The sequence below is a fragment of the Schistocerca gregaria genome, chromosome 4, assembly GCF_023897955.1.
Source record: "Schistocerca gregaria isolate iqSchGreg1 chromosome 4, iqSchGreg1.2, whole genome shotgun sequence".
Lineage (NCBI taxonomy): Eukaryota > Metazoa > Arthropoda > Insecta > Orthoptera > Acrididae > Schistocerca > Schistocerca gregaria.
The window spans coordinates 370,098,112-370,118,542 of NC_064923.1; the positions used below are offsets into that span (position 1 = coordinate 370,098,112).

Sequence of the window (20,431 nt, forward strand, 5' to 3'; positions counted from 1 at the left end):
TGAAGTGGAACATTCCTCTTATACACACCGACGAGACAAAAGTCAGTGGCTAGCGATATGCACATATACAGATAGCGATACAGAAGGTATAAAAGGGCACTGCATTGGCGGAGCCGTACTCACGTAATTCATGTGAAAAGTTTTCTGATGTGATTATGGGGTACGACGAAAATTAACAGACTTGGAACGCGGAATGATAGTTATAGTTAGACGCATAGGACATTCGAGTTCGAAAACAGTTATCGAATTCAGTATTCCGAAGTCCACAGTGTCAAGACTGTGCCGAGAATACCAAATTTCGGACATTACCTTCACCATGGACAACGCAGAGGCCGACGGCCTTCTCCTAACGACGGATAACAGCGGCGTTAGCATAGCGTTGTCAGTGCTAACAGACAAGCAGTACTGAGTGAAATAACAACAGATATCAATGTGGGACGTGCGACGAACGTACCCGCTAGGACAGTGCGTCGAAATTTGATGTTAATGGGCTATGGCAGCAGAAGGCCGACGCGAGTGCCTTTGCTAGCAGTACACCATTCCTCTGCAGCGCCTCTCCTGGGATCGTGACCACATCGCTTAAACCGTCGGCTACTTGGAGACAATCTGCAGCCATTCATGGACTTCATGTTCACAAACAATGATGGAATTTTTATGAATGACAGTACGGCATGCCACCAGGCCACAATTGTTCGCGAGTGGTTTGAAGAATATTCTGCACAATTCGAGCGAATGATGTGGCCACCCAGATCGCACGACATGAATCCCATCGAAAATTTACGGCACGTAATCGAGACGTCAGTTCGTGCAGAAAATGCTGCACCCGCAAAACTTTCGTAATTATGGATGACTATAGAGGTAGCATGTCTCAATATTTCTGCATGGGACTTCCACGCCACGTCGAGTTGCTGCAAAAGAACATTCGACACCATATTAGAAGGAATCCCATGAATTCTGTCACCTCTTTGTAAATCGCCCATTGCTTGCTTGAAGATGTGAAAGCAAGCAAATCAATTGTTAACTTAGTCCATTCGTCACACAATCGAAAATCTTTGCGGAAATTTATTCACTATTCGTTAGTCTTTTACTTAGGTTTTTCTTTATTTAAGTACCTCGAGAGATCTTGCAGACCTAAATACCATGTTTATTGAAAATATTCTGTAATTCCTGCTAGGCAAGAATGATGTCTCACTGCCGTTCCCTGCCGTGTGTGTGCTCAGATCTTTCTTTGCTCTGTAGAGATAAGACGTTTGCTGCCAAATATTCCATATTAGAAATCCGTGAACAAGAGGTCGCTCTGCTATCTTGAGTGGAGGATGAAGGAGGCTGCAGGACTTCAATTCGCCATTACCTCCTCCTATAACTCTTACGACCAGTTTGAGGTAGTTTTCCTTGTGTCCAAAGCCGTGGCTAGCGTCACTGTTATTACCAAATTTCCGTGCCCTTGCAAATCAATATTAACTGAAACCTAAGGTCCTGTACAAGTGTTAAAGGCTACTAATTGAATGGCAAACACAGGTTTATGATAGATAAAAAATACCTTATTACAAAAACAACATAAGAAGCAATGTAGCGTGGAATACTAGGCTTAATTCAAGCCTTATATCGTTTTAATTATCTCCATAAACGCGTGAACTATCTCTCCCCCCCCCTCCCTCCCTCTCTCCTGTGTGTAAAAAAATACAATAGCCACATGCTCTTCTGAGCATGGTGTGCTTACACTCCAATCCAATATATTTACTTTCTTTCGTCATGCTGCAAGGCAGCTGTTCTTCTGATTCGTGACTGAGCTATGCTTTTTATTTCCTTTTCTTAACCATTATGAGGTGTAGCGGAAGTGGCAAACGACATCTCACATCTCTGAACTGTGTGTTCATAGTTGCTTCCACGTTTTGTTTATCAGTTTTTTAACAATCTTCCACAGAAATACTGTTTTTGTGGTGTCACCGCCAGACACCACACTTGCTAGGTGGTAGCCTTTAAATCGGCCGCGGTCCGGTAGTATACGTCGGACCCGCGTGTCGCCACTATCAATGATTGCAGACCGAGCGCCGCCACACGGCAGGTCTAGAGAGACTTCCTAGCACTCGCCCCAGTTGTACAACCGACTTTGCTAGCGATAGTTCACTGACTACATACGCTCTCATTTGCAGAGACGATAGTTTAGCATAGCCTTCAGCTACGTCATTTGCTACGACCTAGCAAGACGCCATTATCAGTTACTATTGATATTGTGAACTATATACCGTCAAGAGCGACGTTCATTATTAATGGATTAAAGTTAAGTATTCCACCAGCCACGTCCGTTGTTTCTAAATTCTAATTTCCTTGTCCTGTTCCAGACCTCACGCCAGCCTGCGTGAGCTAAATCGCGTGCCTTTCGGCCTCCTCTAGTAACACTGTGTTGGCTCTCCTGCCAACCACAAAAGTTTTGCTGTACCTTTGCTTCTTTTGTTTAATGTACAGAATATCCAGTATCCAGTTTTTGTCACATTCTTTTCGGTTATGTGTTTCTTTCTTTTGAAAGCGCTTGTGTCTTCGATTATCCTATCTCTTTTCCGTTTTAATTTCAAATAACTATCGGGAATTTCAAGCGCTGCCAACTTTTTTATCACGTTCCATTCAATTTCCAGTGAACTACGATGATGCAAGATACGAAATCTAGGTAGAGGTCATCTGCCAGTCAGTACAGCACAAAGAGATTACCTTGGTGAAGAAGTTCGTAGCGTTTTTGTTTTGCATGTTGTTATTCCGATTGCTATGGATTTATTTATCGACTCTCATTTACATATTGTCTTCTGTCATTTGGAGATAGTAAATTGGCACTAGGAAATGGAGTGCCAGGCAGAGAAATCGACAAATATATTCTTCTGTTTCAGTTCAGTAAAGAGGCGACGGCGCGGAGACAGCCAGAAACATTTTCGCCTTTATAGAGATAATGCCATCGGGGAGAACACGGCAAGACAATGGTTTTCTCTTTTTATGGACGATCTTTTTGACATTAGCGACTCCACAGGTTCGGAAGATATTTGGGGTCTGATGAAGTCCGTTTAATCGCATTACTCCACTTCATTGTACTCGAGAACTGGCAAATGTGATGACCTGTGATCATTGCCACATAGTGCAACGCAATGGGGAAGGTTCAAAAATCGAATGCGTAGATACAACATGCTCTAATCCAAAACCACAAAAATCAGCAGGTGGTCATTTTTGCTTCTCCGCTTGTTCTTCGTCAACTGGCTCGTGAACAAAACCGACCATTCATAACCCGTATCGTTGCTGGTGTCGGGAAATGGCGTCCTTATGTTAACATACGGAAGAGAAAGGAATGGTTGAGCCCAAACATAGCGGCACGTTGTGGCGTACTACGAATTACTGGCCTGAAGTATAACCATCACGGATTGCTTGTATTGTCAGCATCTGCAGACGCAGTCTAAGATCAACGACCAGGAAGACTGTGTGAAGTGGTGCTGCTCCACGATAAACACAGCCCGTATTTTGCTAGACTGACAAGGAACACTGTACAGGAGCTGGGTAGGGAAGTCATTCTGCACCCAGCTTATTCAATCTTATGCCCTTAGATTTTCGCGTTTTCCGCTCTCTGTTGAGTAACCTTCAAATAACTTACTTTCCGGACGAACATGCGCTTCGAAAAAGGCTCGTCGAGTTCTCCGCCTCAGAATCATGTGATAGTCGCGGAATCGAAAAGTTACCTTAGCGTTGACAGAGTCTTGTAAACAGTGTAGGAGAATATACCGTTGATGACTAGAGTATCGGTGTGGCCGAGCGGTTCTAGGTGTTTCAGTCTGGAACCGCGCTACCGCTACGGTCGCAGGTTCGAATCCTGCCTCGGGCATGGATGTGTGTGATGTCCTTAGGTTAGTTAGGTTTAAGTAGTTTTAAGTCCTATAGTGCTCAGAGCCATTTGGACCATTCTGAAATAGAGTATCTGTTGTGTTTACTAAACTCGTGGAACAAAGCTACGAACTCTTGAACCAATATCTTATAATTACGGTGATGTCTCGACCACATAGTTTGACTGATTTCGCTTTGCGCGTTTCAGAGCGTCCAACATCATCAGAGTCTTTGAAAAGATCGACCTCTACTAAAATGTTATGTCCTATGTCATTAGAGATGTGCGTTCTTGGGGGTTCAACAGATTCTGATAATGGTGAGAGCATTGAAACGCATGAAGTGACGTCAAATAAACCGACTGAGTGTTGAGGCTTCAGCCCAATTATGTAAGCAGTAGACTGTCTCTGCGTTTGTAACCAAGTCTCTAGGTCCTCACGGAATTACAAACTAGCATAGTGCATTATCATACAATTTTCATATTTCTTTGTTTGATTTCTCTTCTGTTTATTTTTTTAAAACTATGCACCCTGTTCATAACTACTGGATTATAATCCCGAAGCTTTCTATACCTACATCTACATCTACATGACTACTCTGCAATTCACATTTAAGTGCTTGGCAGAGGGTTCATCGAACCACAATCATACTATCTCTCTACTATTCCACTCCCGAACAGCGAGCGGGAAAAACGAACACCTAAACCTTTCTGTTCGAGCTCTGATTTCTCTTATTTTATTTTGATGATCATTCCTACCTATGTAGGTTGGGCTCAACAAAATATTTTCGCATTCGGAAGAGAAAGTTGGTGACTGAAATTTCGTAAAAAGGTATCGCCGCGACGAAAAACGTCTATGCTGTAATGACTTCCATCCCAACTCGTGTATCATATCTGCCACACTCTCTCCCCTATAACGTGATAATACAAAATGAGCTGCCCTTTTTTGCACCCTTTCGATGTCCTCCGTCAATCCCACCTGGTAAGGATCCCACACCGCGCAGCAATATTCTAACAGAGGACGAACGAGTGTAGTGTAAGCTGTCTCTTTAGTGGACTTGTTGCATCTTCTAAGTGTCCTGCCAATGAAACGCAATCTTTGGCTCACCTTCCCGACAATAATATCTATGTGGTCCTTCCAACTGAAGTTGTTCGTAATTTTAACACCCAGGTACTTAGTTGAATTGACAGCCTTGAGAATTGTACTATTTATCGAGTAATCGAATTCCAACGGATTTCTTTTGGAACTCATGTGGATCATCTCACACTTTTCGTTATTTAGCGTCAACTGCCACCTGACACACCATACAGCAATCTTTTCTAAATCGCTTTGCAACTGATACTGGTCTTCGGATGACGGTAAATTACAGCATCATCTGCAAACAGTCTAAGAGAACTGCTCAGATTGTCACCCAGGTCATTTATATAGATCAGGAACAGTAGAGGTCCCAGGACGCTTCCCTGGGGAACACCTGATATCACTTCAGTTTTACTCGATGATTTTGCCGTCTATTACTACGAACTGCGACCTTCCTGACAGGAAATCACGAATCCAGTCGCACAGCTGAGACGATACCCTATAGCTCCGCAGCTTGATTAGAAGTCGCTTGTGAGGAACGGTGTCAAAAGCTTTCCGGAAATCTAGAAATACGGAATCAACTTGAGATCCCCTGTCGATAGCGGCCATTACTTCGTGCGAATAAAGAGCTAGCTGCGTTGCACAAGAGCGATGTTTTCTGAAGCCATGCTGATTACGTGTCAATAGATCGTTCCCTTCGAGGTGATTCACAATGTTTGAATACAGTATATGCTCCAAAACCCTACTGCAAACCGACGCCAATGATATAGGTCTGTAGTTAAATGGATTACTCCTACTACCCTTCTTGAACACAGGTGCGACCTGCGCAATTTTCCAATCTGTAGGTACAGATCTATCGGTGAGCGAGCGGTTGTATATGAGTGCTAAGTAGGGAGCTATAGTATCAGCGTAATCTGAAAGGAACCTAATCGGTATACAATCTGGACCTGAAGACTTGCCCGTATCAAGCGATTTGAGTTGCTTCGCAACCCCTAAGGTATCTACTTCTAAGAAACTCATGCTAGCAGATGTTCGTGTTTCAAATTCTGGAATATTCCATTCGTCTTCCCTGGTGAAGAAATTTCGGAAAACTGCGTTCAGTTACTCTGCTTTAGCGGCACAGTCGTCGATAACAGTACCATCGGCACTGCGCAGCGAAGGTATTGACTGCGTCTTGCCGCTTGCGTACTTTACATACGACCAGAAGTTCATCGGATTTTCTACCAAATTTCGAGACAATGTTTCGTTGTGGAACCTATTAAAGGCATCTCGCATCGAAGTACGTGCCAAATTTCGCGCGTCTGTAAATTTTAGCCCATCTTCGGGATTTCGCGTTCTTCTGAACTTCGCATGCTTTTTCCGTTGCCTCTGCAACAGTGTTCGGACCTTTTTTGTGTACCACGGGGGATCCGTTCCATCTCTTACCAATTTATGAGGTATGAATATCTCAATTGCTGTTGCTACTATATGTTTGAATTTGAGCCACATCTCGTCTACATTCGCATAGTCAGTTCGGTAGGAATGGAAATTGTCTTTTAGGAAGGCTTCTAGTGGCACTTTATCCGCTTTTTAAATAAAATTATTTTACGTTTGTTTCTGACGGATTTGGAAGAAATGGTATTGAGCCTAGCTACAATGACCTTGTGATCACTAATCCCTGTATCAGTCACGATGCTCTCTATCAGCTCTGGATTGTTTGTGGCTAAGAGGTCAAGTGTGTTTTCGCAACCATTTACAATTCGCGTGGGTTCGTGGACTAACTGCTCGAAATAATTTTCGGAGAAAGCATTTAGGACAATCTCGGAAGACGTTTTCTGCCTACCACCGGTTTTGAACAAGTATTTTTGCCAACATACCGAGGGTACGTTGAAGTCCCCACCAACTATAACCGTATGAGTGGGGTATTTATTTGTTACGAGACTCAAACTTTCTCTGAACTGTTCCGCAACTATATCATCGGAGTCTGGGGGTCGGTAGAAGGAGCCAATTATTAACTTAATTCGGCTGTTAAGTATAACCTCCACCCACACCAATTCGCACGGAGTATCTACTTCGACTTCACTACAAGATAAACCACTACTGACAGACACAAACACTCCACCACCAATTCTGCCTAATCTATCTTTCCTGAACACCGTCTGAGACTTCGTAAAAATTTCTGCAGAACTTATTTCAGGCTTTAGCCAGCTTTCTGTACCTATAACGATATCAGCTTCTGTGCTTTCTATTAGCGCTTGAAGCTCAGGGACTTTTCCAGCGCTACTACAACAATTTACAACTATAATTCCGACTGTTCCTTGATCCAAGCACGTCCTGTAATTGCCAAGCACCCTTTGACATTGCAGCCCATCCCGCACTTTCCCGAGGCCTTCTAACCTAAAAAACCGCCCAGTCCACGCCACACAGCCTCCGCTACCCGTGTAGCCGCCAGCTGAGTATAGTGAACTCCTGACCTATTCAGCGGAACCCGAAACCCCACCACCCTATGACGCAAGTCAAGGAATCTGCAGCCAATACGGTCGCAAAACCGTCTGAGCCTCTGATTCAGACCCTCCACCCGGCTCTGCACCAAAGGTCCGCAGTCGGTTCTGTCAACGATGCTGCAGATGGTGAGCTCTGCCTTCATCTCGTAAGCAAGACCGGCAGCCTTCACCAAATCAGATAGCCGCTGGAATCCAGAGAGAATTTCCTCAGATCCAAAGCGACACACGTCATTAGTGCCGACATGTGCCACCACCTGCAGCTGGCTGCACCCTGTGCTCTTCATGGCATCCGGAAGGACCCTTTCCACATCAGGAATGACTCCTCCCGGAATGCACACGGAGTGCACACTGGATTTCTTCCCCTCCTTAGCCGCCGTATCCCTAAGGGGCCCCATTACGCGCTTAACATTGGAGCTCCCAACTACAAGTAAGCCCACCCTCTGCGATTGTCCGGAGCTTGAAGGCTGAGAATGATCCTCTGAAACAGGGCAGGCAGCTGCATCTGGCTCAGCCAGAGACAGTGCCTGAAACCGGTTTGTCAGACGCACCGGGGAGGCTTTCTGATCAGCCTCCGGGGACGCCTTTCGCTGCCTGCCACGCCTTGGAAGGACCTCCCAATCAACCACAGGCGAGGGCTCAGCCCCACTGCGGGCAGCAACCGGGGCAACCACAGCGGCAGACCGATCTGGGGACAGACGGGACGAGGTTGACATCCCCGTGATAACCAAGTCCGGCTCCCCACAGTGGTGCCCATTGGCAACAGCCTCAAGCTGCGCGACTGAAGTCAGCGCCGATTGCAGCTGTGAGCGAAGCGATGCCAAGTCAGCCCTCATCCGAACACAGCAATCGCAGTCCCTGTCCATTCTAATCGATGTTGAACAACAGTTACTGAAACACGAGTCCGTGCCTAGATAACGCAAGCAAAACACGCAAAGAATGTATCAACTAACCTGTACAAATGCCTAACGACTGCGCTACAATCTGCTGAATTTACGATTACAGTAACAAAAACTCGAAATTGCACCTCCTATACGAAACTCACACGCAATTTCAATAAGAATCTACGAAGTAAACACTACAGCGCGATGCTACAACTGTCAAATACTATAATACGCCCGAAATATATGAATTAAACAATGCAAGTACCCAAAAACACGCAAAGAAATTAATTAAACTATCTAACAAATAAGTAGATATGTTTCATAGCCGTACAGTCAGTTCCTCAGTGTCTTTATTACCTGGTATTTTCAATGTTCCTTTTGCGACAACGAACAGAAACTATCAGCGACAAAAGCTATCTCTCTCACGTGGTGTCCTTTCCTCATCCATCACAGATATCACATGCTCTTGTAGTTGCGATATGCCTCCGTTACGTAAAAGACTGGCCACGGAAGCTGCCGTAGGAAGAAGCAGTTTTGCCTAACGATAGAAGTAACCATTCTACGTCTTCGTTTCAGCCACTGGGGCTCGAAGACAACTCAGGAGGCGGCATCGTTAACAGTAGTGACCATAATAATGGTATACATTTAGCGTTGACAGAATAACCCGAAAGAAGGTTAGAGTAGTTACCAAAAGGATACACTGAAACACATGTATGAAGGTTAGAGTTGTTGCCAAAAGAATACATTAAAAACCAAGTGAATCTGGCTTCTTTATTTATTTGTGGCACATGTCACTAGCTGCCAGATAAAGAATGTTGAGTCACACCCGCTGCAATGTTGCCTTGTTATCAGCGAAGTTTAAACGGTAGCTAAGTTTCTTAATTATTTTTGCACGATGCTGATGGCGCCCGCGAACATGTAAGACACATGATTCTGTGCCGAGAATCGTTTCTATTGCTGTCTTTGGAGTATACGCTGCGTGATTAGCTGACACATTAAAAGTGTGTGCCGGACCAGAAGACGAAACCGGAACTCCACCTTACTCGGTCACTGTGCTGCCAAGGGCGGCACACCGATTTAGATGTTACCTTATAGTTATTTGGTTTTGCATTTACTGTGCAAGATTTGTATCTGATTTCACTATTCATTGCAATATTTTGGCCTCTGCCGCCTTTATTTCAATCATTACGACTGCAATTGCGACTTATTGTTATTTTCGAGTGGAAGATTTCGTGCCTATTCAATGTCAAAAATTTCATTGTTTTCTGAAATTCGTAAACATTACATGCCGTTATAGAAAAAGATCTTATTTCCTTACTTACTTGGCGTGTGCATAGACACGAAATACTGCACTTAAATGACAACACGGTCGAAACTGAAGTAGTGACAGAAATGAATCTGACAGTAAAAGGTGAAATATTGTGATACAAAAGTCCCACAACACTAAATCCAGTTAAAAAAGCATATATTTGTATTTATACAACTTGTGGCTCCAAAACAAGAATGTAAAAAAAAAATCTTGGCGTTCACTGGTCGCATTCTTTATTCGGAGGTTCTATGTTTTATTTCCCGTAGAACTAATTTTACTTTACTCATCTCTATCCATGCTTCGCTTGTGTTTGTCCGTGGGTTACATTTACTTTAGATTTGTAAGAGCACGTTTGACCCATTTAACTGTATATTATTAAACAACATCAGTTCGTGTATTTTGCTCCCAGCCCGTGGACAATTGGTCCACAGCCAACGTTTTTATCACTATTTTAAAATTATGTACGAAAAGGACAATAGAATGCATTCAACGAATTAAAATTCTCAGTATATCAAATGTCCTGTTATTGCTATGTCGGTACTGGAAAAAGTAATACTTTTTTGTTATATTTGAACTGCTCCATTCTTGTCATTTTTTGCATGGTCTTTAATGTTGTCTCTTTCGGCCAACTAAGCTTCCGTTCCTGGACTTTTTTATGTTAATAATTCGCACCTTTTATATTCTATACTGCTGTGAATCGCCTGTGTAGTGACTTCACTTCCCTCAGTTTTACTTCTTCCAAGTACTTCCCGTCTTCTAAAAGCTGCTACAATATATTATCGGTCAGCAGCCTTTGTTCAGCCTCACTATATGTCCACAGAAATCTGATACAACACACTCCCGATTACCTGTGTGCGGACTATACGTCCATAGTTCGGTGAGTTTTGAAAAATAATAAAGCATGAAGTCTAAAGTATTCTGTTATACGCAATTAGAACGAACATTTTCGTTTAGAATTCACATTTCTGGTTGTGAAGACGTAGGTGAAAAAACATTCGTAAGTCATTAAATAACCATGCCTACAAACCGGGATTTGAACAGCTAAGTGACGCGGATATAGGGAACAATTTGTGATCATTAGAGGAAGAAGAAAACGAAGACGAGACTTTCGAGGAACCCATTATTACATACACCGAGTCAATGTAATACTTGGCTCTGTTACTGAGGTACACAGTGCAGAATTAGTTCGACCATACGTACTTTTCGGCTATGCGGACTGTAAGAAACGTCATCAGGAAAGAAAGTGAATGAAAGACACAAAAATTTGAACGATTATTTCCCGAGCGTTAACTAAAAGCCAGTGATATGAAATATAGAGTATATCAAGTGTAATTTTGTAAAGCTGCCAGTAACTTGTTATACAATGGGCTATCAAATGTGGAAAGTAGAGTATTTTGTTAATAGAGTAAACAGTTTCTGGTGAAAACTTGAGTAATTTGGATATTCGTAATTTTACGTTTTCCGTGCGACCTCGATAGCTTATTGTATTTCCTATTCACTTATGTTTTTGGGAGGGCTACTACTAAAGTTTTTATTGCCAATTTCTCTAACTTGGATTATTGTTGGATAGTAGTTTTTACTACAACAGAACAGAATAGGTTATATTTTATATTTGACGACCTAAGTATGATGGATACGAGCAAGTATATCGCGGTTAGTTCATTTTTACGATGAGACAGTCAATCTTTTTCGTAAATATCTGGTCATAATCAGCGCCCTTGGTGACTGTGCGATTGGAACTCGTAGTAGATAAAAATAGCATTGCCAGCAGCTTATCTTGGTGAATATCGCGGTTTCTTTGCAAAAAAGTTATGTACGTCCATTTTTCCTTTTGTAGGCACTTTGACACGGTTCCAGACGAACGTGAATGTGAATTAGACAAATTACAATTCAGTGCATTTCTCCCTTTATCACTATTCGCCTTCCACATAGGGTTTCCCCTCTCTGTATCGGATTTCAGATACTCCTAAACGCTCGGCATCGGACCCTAGCACAAGTAGCTGAGTAAATTCTTAGTTTCGCTTTGGGGGCCTCTAGCTGACCTATAGCGAGAGTAAATGAGATGCATCACGACCTTACACTGGGCGAAGAACAAGTCCGCACACTGGCGTCAGTTAGAAGCAAGAAGACTGAAACAAAATACACCTGAACTGCAAAATTTTATCTCAAGACCATATATTTTACTTCAAGACCATTGTTTCAGTCTTTTTACCTGCTACTACTTAATCTGACTGCAATCTTGAGGCGCTTTTGATTCTGAAAAGTATATTTGAGAAACTTTGGAAGTTCCTTGTTTCTTGAATACATAGTAAGTTTACTAGAAGACAACACAGTAGACGATCACAGATAGCAGTTTGCACAGCACTATAACAGCTCTTTCAGAAATAATTCTCTTATCTCGTTATATGTGTTATTTCAAGCCCAACTTATCAACACCAGTTCAGCGATTCACAGATCTGCGTTGCTGAAATATGTAACTCTTTCTAGGTGACACAAAAGCTTAATTTATGTCTTTGAGCTTCTGTGTTTATAGTAGCTTTTTGGTTAATGCTAAAGCCACCGACGAATTAAAAACTGATATGGATACTGTGCCAGCTGTGTGTTATCAGTTTCGCAACACAAGATAAGAATGAGTCGATTACTTTCCAACTTCAGCACGTAAGCTGTCAGAATAGGCTATTTCCTTTATTCTTTCATGTAAGTTATACTGAAAAAATCATCTACCTTAATCTGATACTGACATGCTAGAAAAATGTTGGGTACCAGCAACATAGTATAAGTTTGTTTTGTGAATTAGTCCATGCAGGTTGCATGTTGTTACCACTCTTACTCATCATTTAGAACCAGCGATGAAGGAGGTGAAAGAGGAATATCAGAAGAAATTTAAAAGTGAAACAGGCACAGATACCAAGGATAATATTTGAAGACAACGTAGCCCTTGTAGAAGAAGGAAGGAAGGAAGGAAGAAGGCATGTCGAATGCAGTAAAGAGTGTACATAGTCAAAGCTAAAACTAAAGTGTATAAGAATAGTATATAAAATTACCAAGATGCTCAACGAAAATAGAACAGATACAGTAACAGGAAAATGAGAAATTTGGGAAGCAAGACTACTCCAGATGATCAAAGCTAGACTGCATGAACATCAGACATAAAAATACACTTTTAAGAAGAATTAGAGGAACACACTAACAACGTCCGGTATGTTAGATCTATTTTGATACAGACAGTACCTGTGGTCTTATTGCATGGCTTGATATCTTCGCTTTCAGTCTAGGCAACAACTGAAATCATTCGCCATGTATTGGCTGTGTTATCCATTACAGTATTAGCTGACTCCTGAGAATGAAATGAGTATCGGCGTCCCAGTGTTTTCTAGTGAGATACGCAGATGGCAGTTGTCATTTGTGGACGTTGTATTCAACCAAGCACATGCAGTGCGACAGCTTAATGCAGTGCAAGTTGCAACGGCGGTCTGTTTTATCCAAAAAGGATCAACTTTCGGTCGTGCTGCTGGAGATTTCAATGCCTCTCCTTTTGTTATCCATGGGCTGTGTACACGCTACAGGGAGACAGGTCAGTACACAAGGCGAGTTGGACAGGGTCGCCGATAGACTACAATCTCACGTGAAGACCGAAATCTGGTCATCTCTATGTTGCGGTGTCGTACAGATACCTCCTGAGCACTACAAGACGATCTCAGAAGGGCCACTGGAGCTGCTATGTCCATCGCACTGTAGCGAGCAGGTTACGAGAAAGGACCTTACAACGCAGACGTCGTGTTCCAAAATTTTTTGTGGTAAGTTCTTATGGGAATAAACTGCTGAGGTCATCGGTCCCTAGGCTTATATACTACTTAATCTAACTTAAACTAACTTATGCTAAGGACAACACACACACCCATGCCCGACGGAGGACACTTGCATCTTCGTCCATGGCGAAACGTTGCATTCACAGACGTGTCCAGATATCCTCTGTCACAAGGTGATGGCCGTGTTCGGGTGCGGAGATCGGTGGCGAGCGGTACCTGCCAAATGCTGTCTCAGGAAATAAACAGATATTTAAGATTCTGTAATATTGTGTGGAGGCTTCGGTGTTGACAGCGGCACGGATCCTGTCGCTGTCCATGGTCGCCTCACCGTCACGCAACACGCCGAACAGGTCCTTTTGGACCGTGTGGTGGCTGCTGCATACGGTGGTGGCCCTGAATTCCTTCCTATGCCAGAACAACTGTGACGGGCGTCAGCAGGGACGTCTTGCGGAGCCTGGACATTGAAGTAATGGATTTGCCATTGGTGGGTTACGACCTAAACCCTGCGTGCGTATGTGTGACGTTCTTGACAGACTTGTTCGTGGTCGCTCTGTTCCACCACAGACTCTCCCAGAGCTGTCATGGGCCCACTTTGAAGAGTGGAACGGATACCACAGGGTGACCTACGAAGGCTTATACGGCGCATGCCACGTAGCTGTCAGGCAGTGATAAACAAACGCGCACGTCGTACAAATTACTGAAGCTCTCGAAGGTCAATTAAAAGCACCCAGAATGACGAGATGAATGTTTCCACTTTGTTTTCGACACCTATGGGACATTTCAGTCCTTTTCAGGTAAACGATTGAGGATGTACTGATGTTTTGCCCTGTACTTGATTTGTGAAAGATAAAGACAGTCCTCAGTTATTGCTCAGTGGGGTATGGTAGACGTCCAGAGGCGTGTTTCCCTAATCTTTTTGAGCAGTGTATATTTATTCTTGTAGGATTCGTAGCGAACTCTAAACTGAAGCAGAAAATCCTCGTAAAGGAAACAAACTTCACTGGTAAACACAGACCAGTGTTACGTAGCCGCACGTCCATTTTCATGTGTATTAAGTAATTCAATCGTACATTTTAATACTTAGTACCATTTGCTTCACCCTAGCTTATTAACAAAAGTAACATTTATAGTAATGCATTTCAAGTAATCGTGGAAACTACACATTAGAGAGTCGTTCAACATGAGATTCATAAGATAAAGGATAATTATGTTTTACTGCATTTTGTTAGTGTCATTCTTGAAGAATTTTCTGATGCTATATACTTTCCAATTCTTGTTACTGCCGCCGAAGACTGGTTTGATGCAGCTCTTCGCGCTAGTCTATACTATGCAAAGGTCTCTGTCTCTGCATAACTGCTGCGACCTACATCTATTTGAAACTGCTTACTGTAGTCAAGATCCTGTTTCCCTCTACAGTTTTTACCTTACACGCTTCCTTCCATCACCTAAGTCACTATTCCTTGATGCCTCAGAATATAACCTATCAACTGATCCCTTTTTTCCTGGGAGAAATGTGATTTTCATTTCTTTGCTGCCCAAATTGATTCACTACTTCATTAGTTATCCGATATAGCCATTTAATATTCAGCATTCTTCCAAAGCTTTTTATTCTCATTTTGTCGCCGGCCGCTGTGGTCGAACGGTTCTAGGCGCTTCAGTCCGGAACCACGCGGCTGCTAGGGTCGCAGGTTCGAATCCTGCCTCGGGCATGGATGTGCGTGATGTCCTTAGGTTAGTTATGTTTAAGTAGTTCTAAGTTGTAGGGGACTGATGACTTCAGATGTTAAGTCCCATAGTCCCATAATCTAAAGTTTAGTAAGATTTTTCTTTTTTTAAAAAAAAATTGTTGGACTAGAACAAACTACCATGTGGAAATGAAACGTGGACGTTGAAAAAAACCAGAGAAGGCGAAAATAAAAGTACGGAAATGCCTTCCAGAAGAGGGGACAGGTTCTAAACATCCATGGTGGTGTCTGATTGTACTATATCGTGTCTCCCTACCACTTTCGCGCAACGACGCTCTGAGCGTGTTTTTTTAGGGAATTGACTAGTTTGAACCTGGGACCTGTTGCTGGTAAGAAGACGCCAGACCACACATGACATGTAGAATTCAGAAGAGTTCAGTGAGACTAGCGATAATATAACCAAATACTAAATGATCTCAGCGTCAGCTCCACTGCACTCCCTGTAAAAGAATCTTAATACTAACTAAATATAGTGGAAAGGGTTCAAGGCTTTCCTATTTTTAGTTAGCTGGTAAAATAACGTCGAAAAAGCAGTTAAGTTTACCACTGGAAATTTTATTCTACTCACAAAACATCATTTATAAATTGCACTATTGATAAAAGGAAATGTTTTAATACAGGATGGTAAAAACCAACTGCGTTCAACAAAAATCAGAACGAATATTCCCTAAATGGGTTTCCAAGTTCTACAATCGATCGAAGGATGACCTATGCCATATCACATCTATAATCTAGGCTTAATTTAAGTTTCACAAAAGAAAAAACTATCAAAATGGTCTACAGTGACCCTCAATTATCTTTAATTACTTATCTAACTTGTCGTAAATTACAGTGGCTGATGTGGCTTCTCAGTAATTATATAAAAGAAAAATCATCGCGTTTCAGATCTTTACTTCAAGTGGCAAATGTGAACACCATGAGTTTTAATTAACGATCGACACTAGTATTACGCAAAAAGGGGGTGTAACAGATGAGTCTTCTGCAGTTCTGAGTGAAGCCTTATGCGCTCAAAAATGCGGCATCGCGTGCGTTCATTACCTTGTCGGTGTTTAGGCAGCGTCAGGGCGACAGCGGCCGGCGCAGCAGCCATCCAGCTCGCCGTCTCGAAACTAACTCTCTTAACTTCTCCTTACTACAATTTACCGAAGTTAGTTTAAAAAAACTATCTGGCTATGTTTTCATCTGACCAATCAGGGTCTCAATGTTAACCTTAAGTTCCGCCTACAAAAATTCTGTCTATCCAATGAGAAACGTTATATTTTTCGTGGTGGGGCAATGTTTTTTAAAGTTTGCAACGTAACAGAGACGCTAAAAAGTCTCACGCTAAAACCTGCAGCTGGTGTGGTCCTTTTAGCGTTATCGTGAGATCTATACTGTTCTTCTGGAGGGCTCTATCTTTTAAAATGGGCTGGAGGATTGTCCTAATGTAACAGACACGCGAAAAAGTCTCACGCTAAAACTTGCGGGTGGTGGTGGCCCTTTTTGTGTTATCGTAAGATCTATACTGCTTTTCTGGAGGGCTCTAGCTTTTAACATGGGCTGGGGGTCGTCCTTGACGTACCTGAGACGCGAAAAAGTCTCACGCTAAAACGTGCGGGTTGTGTAGTCGTACAGGTAGGCTGCCCCGTCCGTCCCTTATCGTAGGGCCTTCTAGCTTAACACGGTTCTGCTCTCGGCTTCTGTCCTCGTTTCTCCCCTCGGAACTGCGTCTGCCTCACGGTGGGAAGGTACGACATGCATTTAGGCATTCTTGTGTTAGTCTGTGGCATTCCATTTACTGACTCGTTACTTGTATTACTTTGGTTAATTTAATGTCACGATTTATTCGGAGCTATATGACATACTACTGGATTTGCTTATCATGTCAGGGTTTTCATGTAAGGTGTTGGATTTGCCTGACACCTTACAAGGTTACTAGGAGCAGTAGAAGAAGAAAATTGCTGGAGCAGACAAAGATAGATTTTGATATAAAAAATAGTTTGTAAGGTATCTTTGCTGTAGGAGCTACAGAGAGATGAAAAGAATAGCCCTAAATATGAAGAAAGAAACGGCATGATACAAGTCGAAATAATAATGATAAAAAAACCGGTTACTACACTTACTCAAAATGCCCACCACCAGGGTTTATTCTTCTAATCATCACCGACTAATACACATTTGTTCAAGTGTCCACTGCGACTGTGATGTGCAGCAGTTCAACTCCTTCTCAATGGCAAACTATTAAGTCCACAGTACTTGGGAGGAATTTCAGTTGCGCCTCTTCGTCGTACCCAACCTTGGTCCTGTCCAATGTCGAAGAACATTATTTTCAAACTAAGTTATTTCACTGGCTTACAATTTCAGACCAATCGAATTGTGTTTTATGTAAACAAATTGTTTTTTCACAGCTTCGTCGTCTTGTTCACATACTGTTCGCTTAACGCATATAGACACCTCCTATTGGATACTTACAATACTAGTCATTATAATTGAAATAATTTTATAATTATAATAATTTAATAATTTGACATATATCGATTTTGTTAACACCGATCGCGAATGTCCATTATTTGGTAGACTTTTGGTGTGAACGTGCAAAACGTTTTAGAGTCCGAACTGCGCACAAAATATTCGGAGTCTAAACAATGCTGCTATTAAGCCGTGCAACCGACTGGCCGATCGCTGGTCACTGACCCCGGAGCTGCATGCCCGGATCTTCACGGAGGTATGCATAATTCTCCGGATATTTGTGAAGTTCGCAACATGTTTGTCTTTTCCTTTTACTCTTCGTTGATCTTTTTTGTATATCAGCTATTATTACCTTCTGGTTTATCCAGCTTGTCATGGGTCGGTAACAGCTGTCTGTGTAGCTAGCTGTCGTGGCGATACCGGATGTACGCTACACTGAATTTTTAGCCTTGTGCATGGATTTTAGTGTAGTGCGCCTTCGCGTTTTCTCGTAGAAGAAACTGGCAACTGCTCTGAAACGGTTCCTTTGACGTGACATTCAGCTACGTCACGCTGCTGAGCTGCCAAAAAAATACTTGGTAGGCGCAGAGCGAGGCTCACGAGAAAGACAGGCCATGGTGCATGCGTCACAGTACGTGACACTGCAGGTCTTACGAATGCCAGTAGCTGTCTCTGGCGAGCAGCAAGTAACTGTTTCAGACGAGTTAAATAATTCTTAACTTGGTGGTTAAATGCATGCAATTTCTCGATTCCACACGACAAAATTAATATCTTTAGTCAGTACATTTTCCGCTAAATACTGATTTCCCGTGGACCCTGTACGGAGCAGAGCGTTTGCGAAAACTGGTGGACAAGCCGACTAGTGTGACGTAATAAGTTTATTGCAGGGCCCGTGTATCTCGTTGGCCCCGGCGCAGAGCCAACTGCAGTGTGCGATGATGCACTCTTTGTAGTACCTGTGTGTGCGCTACAACGCCCTTACCTACGCGACAACAGTGTTTGTAGTACAGGGCGGAACAGCGCCCCATATAGCGTGATACCAAGCTGCGGCAGTAGGGTGGAAGATGTGTTTAACAATGGATACAACTTGCTGAGCCGACCGTTGGCTTTGTCCCGACATCTCGGCTGTGCTGAAGGCACCTCCTGCCTGGAGGTAAATAAATGTTACGAATGGTGATCGCTGTGTTAGTTTTCATTCAGACCACTATTGCTTCGAACGAGGTGTGGAGGGGAAATCACTCATTGCTGACAATGTACAGAACAAACAATGTACAGATCTATCCACTTGCCCTCCTGGGCCAGTGGACACAAGGTAATCACGAAATGTTGGGGAATGATCATCAATGAAGTGAGTTTCTTGGAGGGTGATACGTACTGCAAAATAACAGGATATTAGCGGTTCCAGTCCCTGGAAGTGACAGTAGTGTCCATTACAGTTTATTGGATCAACACATTGAGGTGTCCTACTTAGGCCTGAAGGGACCAGGATCTTCTTATTCTTCTTCTCTTTCGCAATTTTCGATAGCCTATAATCTCGTGAGGGCTTATCCGCTGTAGCTGTGGGGATGGAAGATGAGCGGGCAGCCCTGGGGCCCACTGGTCTTGGCTGCTTCAGCCATTGGCTGGCGTAGGCCTGTGATGTGTGGGCTTCCAGACAGAGGGGTCCCAAATGGAAGCACTGTTACCGGTAGACATTGGAGGAGGAACTGGCTTCTCTGGCTGGGTGCGGAAAATGGTTCCTGAAGATGGCATCGTGGGAACCACAAGAGAGGGCAATGGTAGATTTGGTTTGGGAAAAATTGAAGTGGCGGGGGAGTGGGGGGGCTGTGACAGCAGTGACTTTTCCTTAATTGGTTATCATGTTTCAACAATTACTTTTTCGTGGTTAAGTACTTTATATTCTTGTATTTTCTTTTCTTTTTTGAAGACTCGGCAAACTGGTGAATGTGGAAAATGGTGTTCAGTATGACTGACACACCAGAGCGGTTGTACATGAGAGCAATCTTCGTGGAGTGACCGTCTGCAGTTTCGGCATTTTGGGTCTGCCGTGCAACAGGACGACATTTGACCAAAATATGAACATCGCAAACACCCCGTGGGCGGCGAGACATAAGGTTCCACATCTCAGCTGAATACTCTAAATTCAACTTTTTCGTGACGACATTTGCTTCAAAGGCCAAGACGAAAGGGCCTGTATCTGCGCTGTTATTCTTCGGACCTTTTGGTAAGTGTGACACAAAATGTATACATCGCTGTGCGAGATAAGCTCGTAGCTCCTAATCTATCTTGCGTGCAATATCTCTGTGAAAGATAACTTCTTGAAACATAATGAGATTTTTATGTGGTCAAATAGTCAGTAAAACAGTCACTGGTACGTTACCCAGTCTTTCACGTGCCTCAAGAGCTTGAGTCTGTGCAACAGAGGAAGCCTTCATCAATAGTGGTCCATTGCGTGTTTCTCCCAGGATGTCAATTTCTCTAAATTTCTCTATGTCTTCCACAAACTTTGATGGTTTTGTCGCCGTAAAAGTGTCTCCATGTATTCTAGTACGTACCACCCGTTGGGTAAATTGTTTCGCTCATAGTTGTCTGACTTGTTCCTCTACCGATGGGGTAGGGAAGGCAGTAGCGAAAGCAGTAGGGTTTTAACTGTCCGCGTTGAAATATCTAGACCTGTCGGACGAGACGGCCGAATGAGAATGACCGTTGTGTTGATTTACCGTGATACGTTTCGTGTTCGAAATATCCGCCTTGATGCCACCTTCTCCGATCAAGGACTCTCCACACTGGCGCCAGACGGCCGCAGCGAAAGTAATGTGGCAGGATAT

General features: G+C 43.1%; 1 protein-coding gene across 2 annotated transcripts in view; it reads right to left on the reverse strand.

The window, feature by feature from the left end:
* LOC126365869 (beclin 1-associated autophagy-related key regulator) overlaps positions 1-20,431 on the reverse strand; it is a 414,889-nt gene that overhangs the window by 110,298 nt on the left and 284,160 nt on the right. The window lies entirely within an intron of this gene.